Here is a 6,000-nt window from a genome sequence, read left to right as displayed (position 1 = left end):
ACTCCCCTTCAACTGCTTAATTACTCATAGCAGAGCTCGTCATGGAGGTAATTACATTATATCAGATATCATAAAGGATGTGATTACATCATTACATAACTGCCAAACCACATCAGAACTGCCAAACCACTGAGAATCATGGCACAGCCAGGTTGACACACAACCTTAACCATCACAGGACCTCTTTTATGAATGAGGACACTGAGGCTCAGACAGGGTAAACCTCTGCAGGAATATTGTTCCTACAGAGCAATATTCAAATGCAAATCTTTCTTTTGTGACTTAATGCCTAAAGCTGGAACCAGCCAACTTGGAGGAACCTAAACTAGAAACAAGGAATGCTCTTTGAGTTCTTTCCTTCTTCTATGGCTCGCCTGGCTTCAAGTCAGTACAAAGTATGATGAGGCTTTCTGGTGGCCATGTGGGCTTCATGGATTTCAAGGAAAGACTCGAACGTAGAATGGACCAATGGTTTCAGCCTTTACCCCTTCAGAGGTGAGAAAGGAATGACTGTTGACAAACCATGAGAGGCAAATGAAATAGGAACTCCTCTACGAAGCTTGCCCAGAATTCTCTGACTTTAAGGTGATGAGATAAGACCTACTTGTGCACATACTGCTTATTAAAAAAACCAGCATCCTCTGGATACCTGTACACATCTTATACAGGCACTCTCAACTACTTTAGGACTTTTTCTGGCATTTACCCCTATGAAATTATAAGTTTTTATCATTGATTCAGCTTCATCAATTTTAGACATTATCTATGGACTTATGGAAAGGGAAGAGTACTTGAAACACTTATCAATGAAGATCAACAACTACAGCCTTCAATACGGATTACACTTTAACAAGAAGAAAACAAAAACCCTCACGTTGGATCAATAAGCAATCACGATAAATGGAGAAAAGATTGACCTTGTCAAGGATTTCATTTTACTTGGATCCACAGTCAATGTTCATGGAAGAAACAGTGAGGAAATCAAATGACCTATTTGTATTGATCAAATCTGTTGCAAAAGACCTCTTTAAAGTGTTAAAATGAAAAGATGTCACTTTGAGGACTGTTACGGATTAGATTGTGTCCCCCCAAAATGTGTGAAACTTGGCTATGCCATGATTCTCAGTATTGTGTGATTATCCACAATTTTGTCATCTGCTGTGATTTTTCCATGTGTTGTGAATCTTACTTCTGTAATGATAATGAGACAGGACTCAAACTACAAGATAAGGTTGTATCTTGAATCAATCTCTTTTGAGATATAAAAGAGACAAGTGACCAGAGAGAAAGGAGGACCTCATGTCATCAAGAATGAAGAACAAGGAGGCAAGCACTTCCTTTGGACCTGAGTTCACTGCACTGAGAAGCTCTTAGACCAGGGGAAAATTGATGACAAGGACCTTCCCCCAGAGCCAACAGAGACTGAAAGCCTTCCCTTGGAGGTGGCATTCTGAATTCAGACTTCTAGCATCCTAGACTGTGAGAAAATACTTCTCTTTGTTAAAGCCATCCACTTATGGCATTTCTGTTATAGCAGCACTACATAACTAAGACAAGGACTAAGGTGAGCCTGAACCAAGCAATGATATTTGCAATCCCCTCACACGCATTCAAAAGCTGGACAGTGAATAAGGAAGACAGAAGAAGAATTGATGGATTTGAACTATGGTATTGGCAAAGAATATCATATATACCATGGACTGCCAGATGGATCAAGAAGTCTGTCTTGGAAGAAATACAACCAGAATGCTCCTTAGAAGTGAGGATGGCAAGACTTCATCTCAAGTATTTTGGACGTGTTATCACGACCAGTCCCTAGAGAAGGACACCATGCTTTGTAAAGTAGAGGGTCAGCAAAAAAGAGAAAGATCCTCAAGAAGATGAATTGACACAGTGGCTGCAACACTGGGTTGAAACATAACAATGATTGTGAGGATGGTGCAGGATCAGGCAGCGTGCCATTCTGTTGTACATAGAGTAGCTATGAGTCGAAACTGACTCACTGGCACCTAATGACAACAACAGCATGGACTTCCTGATATAGTGGATGAGGATTCAGCTCTCTTACATATTTCCTTTCCTCTCCTTCCATGTTCTTAATATAGTCATTACACAATACAGGGTAAACCAATGCCCACTCATCAATTCACATATAGATAGAATGGCTCTGGGGATTATTAAAGTGAAAAACTAAGGACTAGACAAATTGACAGTATTCTCTAATTACATGGGTAAATTCTAAAAGGTCGTTGACCAACATGGAATGCATCCAGGAACACGTAAGCAGAAATAAAGAGACACAGTGGAGACACAGTGACTATGAAATTGTGCAAAGCCCTCTTTGTAACTAGACATCTGTTAACCACAAACCTGCTTAAAATTTACCTTGTGCAAAGAATTTTTGCTTTCTCCAATGTAATTTAGCCTTTGTTCTTTTTCCTGACAACAACTCTAGGAATTTATTAAGTAGCTGAGATGCCTTTATTATTCGAAACCTCCTGACAACACCTGAGAATTTGTGCAAATCAACAGAGGCTGCCCAGGCCACAAGCACCACCTACTGGCCAGCATCAAAAACCTCAGGAAGGGCAAGGAGCATGATTCAAATTAATCATTCTAAGGTTAGTGTCAGGGAACAGGCCCAGCAAGGAAGAGACCCTCACTGTGTGTCCTGGCAGGTAATCCGAAGAACTGACACATAGCCCTTCCCAGATTCATACATTCAGGGAAACGTACTGACACGGGCAAGCAGCTGCTCTCCAGTGGCGGCCAGCTGGAGTATTTTCCGCAACTGCCTAGCAAGGGATCCAAGCCTACATACCATTCCAGCTGGGACCAAGGCTCATAGTTTTTTCTTTGGGCAGCCAGTGTTCCAGGGACTTCACGTCCAGGCCCAGATGTTTTCCTTCTTGTTGCTAAGGCATTCTTTGGCCTTGGCCGCTGGCCCAGTCATGCCACTCCTTGCCTTGTACCTTAGCCTGAGCCCATCCCAAATTCATCCTCAGTATGCTTCCGGGAAGAGCAAAGCTGACTCCATTCAGGAGGGGATGCATATAGCTGAATAGCATTACCCTACAGTTAGCGTTTTTAATTAACTTTCTTCTATATTTCCTCTCTTCTCTCTTTAAAAAAAAACTTGCTGTAATTGGCCTGAAATGAGTCTCTGTTTGTCTGAACAGAGAGGTCTCCCTGTGTGCACAGAGATTAAATGACTGAATAAACACTATATGCTTTAATATCTTTATGGTGCTGTTACTATTTTGTGTTGTGCTGTCTAAAAGTGTTGTTTTCATAAATAGGAGAATTACAGGGTAGAACACAGGCCTAAGCTCTGTCAGACTGTTCTCACAGATTGGCTAGTTTGAAGCCTCACACCAGCCTCACAGATTGGCTAGTTTGAAGTTCTTACCAGACAGGCTTCTACTTGGGCAAACTTTACTGGAACTCACCTATGAAACTGGATGAGGTTCACCTTCCATTTTGATTTTGTGCTGAGAGATTGTTTGTCATCCAAAAAAGGCATTCTCTCCAATTTTCCACTTGTCAGTGGACACAGAGCATCAAGTCTGTGTTTGGAAGCGTCCAGCCATCAAGATGTGACCCGAAATAATAGACACATAAGCATCACATTCCTACTAAACTTTCCAGCTCTCATGGGGTCATTTCAGTCTCAGTCATCTCCTATTCCTAGAAAAAGTCCTGCTTTGTACATTTTCTCTCACTCCTAATATTTGCACCTATCTTTCTAAATGGTCTAACTTCACCAAGGATAATTTAGGCCTGCAGTGGTTACTTTGCAAATCTTTCATGATGTATCAACTGGTTCATTTAAAGGCTGTAGTAGAGGGAGGCGGAGCCAAGATGGCAAAATAGGCAGACGCTTCCAGTCAACCCTATTTACAACAGACCGAAACAAAACAAGTGAAACGAGTGTATTTATGACAAGCTAAGCATCAAAGATAAGCTTAGAAAATGAATTGAGGGGCAGAGGGAGGAAGAGACTGTTCAGAAGTGGAGAGGAGTTACCGGACCTGAATCACAGGGAACCCTCAGGCACCATTCCCGGAGTAGCGGGGGCAGGCTGGTACTAGCGTTCGGCCACAGTATCCTCAGGGAGAAGCAGACCAGCCACACAGCCTACTCACACCTCTGGAGCCAGAAAACAACGGTGTCCTCGGCAAAAGCTAAGTACATGGGTATATCTTACTGCACCCCTCCCTGCCCCAAAGCCAGCTTCAGCAGCTGAATTCCCTGGGCCTGAGATAGGCACTTATTGTGCACCTAGAGTCATCCTCCCGGCCTTGGGGAAGGAAAAAATTTGCAGTTGGGGGAAAAGATAATTTGCTAGCTCCACTAACCCAGAGAAGCTCAGGACAGAAGCAGCTCCTGTCCAGGCATAAACCATCCATGGCCTTTGAGTACCCTTCCCTTCTGCATGGACCTCTGTGGGCCTATTTCAGGAGAACAGGCCCTGGTTGGCGGACTCCAACTGTTTTAGCTGTGCGGTAGAGAGGTGGGTGTTTGATGTTTGACATTGCTTTGCCTGTTAAACAAGGTCCTCACCTACCCACATCAGGGACCTCAGGACTGGTAGCTCCACTCAGGTCACCCAACCACCCGTGACAGGGGTCCAAAGATTACTGGTACCTCTCAGTCCTTACAACCAAAAAGTTTGGGTGCCCATGGTCCGTCTGCAGAACATTCCCACCTGCACGCTCTAGGAAACAGGAACGTGCTTCCTCAGAGAAACTCTGGGGTCAGTTCTCAGCCCCCTGCCTTGTTCAGACCGTGACCCCCTGCTGCAATCAGATACCGGTATATACAATAATCACCCCTGCCCTACTAAGAATGTAGGACACAGCCTGTACCACACACTTGATGATCAGCTACCTGGAAACCTGAGCTGAATTCATAGAAGAAAACTGAATGGACTCCTAGACTGATATACCTGATAACAGCTCTAGCCATCTAGGGACGGGATGTCAGAGCTCCAAAGGAGAAAATAATCAAGCTAGCTCACTCAAGCAACCCATAGGGGTATACCAAAACAAAAGGAAGCAAGAACCTACAACACAATAAGCAAGCATAAACTAATACAATAACTTATAGATGGCTCAGAGACAACAGTCAATATCAAGTCACATAAGGAAACAGACCATGATCACCTCAACAGGCTCTCAAAACAAAGAGTACCAGAGTAGGGACGGACAACAGGAAATGAAGGGAGAATTGTTGAAGATTTGTTGGCAGAAAAATTCCCTGATATAGTGAAAGATGAGAAGATATCTATCCAAGATGCTCATGGAACTCCACATAAGGTAGATCTTAAAAGAAAGTCACTAAGACATATTACAATCAAACTTGCCAAAACCAAAGATAAAGAGAGAATTATAAGAGCAGCCAGGGATAAATGAAAAGTCACCCGCAAAGGAAAGCCAATAAGAAAAACTCCAACTATTCGGCAGAAACCATGCAAGCAAGAAGGCAATGGGGTATAAAAAATTGAAGGAAAAAAATTGCCAGCCAAGAATCATATATCCAGCAAAACTCTCTCTTAACTATGAAGGTGAAATTAGGACATTTCCAGATAAACACAAGTTTAGGGAATTTTTAAAAACCAAACCAAAACTACAAGAAATATTAAAGGGAGTTATTTGGTTAGAAAATGAATAATATCAGGTACCAACCCAAGACTCGAACACTGGGTATAGCAACCAGAAGTCAACCCAGACAGGGAAATCAAAAAAAAAACCAAGATAAAAAAAAAAAACTCTCAAAACAGGGTAACAGCGATGTTATGTAAAAGAAGACAACATTAAAACAGTAAAGAGGGACTAAGAAATGTAAGCATACATCTTCCATATGGAGAGGAAGATACGGCAATAAAATGAAATAAAAGTTACGTTTAAATTTAGAAGAATAGGGGTGAAAAATAAGGTAAGCACAAAGGAGACAAACTATCCTACTCATCAAAATAAAATACAAGAGAAAAGTAGACTC

Source organism: Loxodonta africana, chromosome 7 (genome assembly GCF_030014295.1).
Source record: "Loxodonta africana isolate mLoxAfr1 chromosome 7, mLoxAfr1.hap2, whole genome shotgun sequence".
Taxonomy (NCBI): Eukaryota; Metazoa; Chordata; class Mammalia; order Proboscidea; family Elephantidae; genus Loxodonta; species Loxodonta africana.
The sequence above is the reverse complement of the archived record's forward strand: the minus strand, read 5'-3'. Positions refer to the sequence as shown.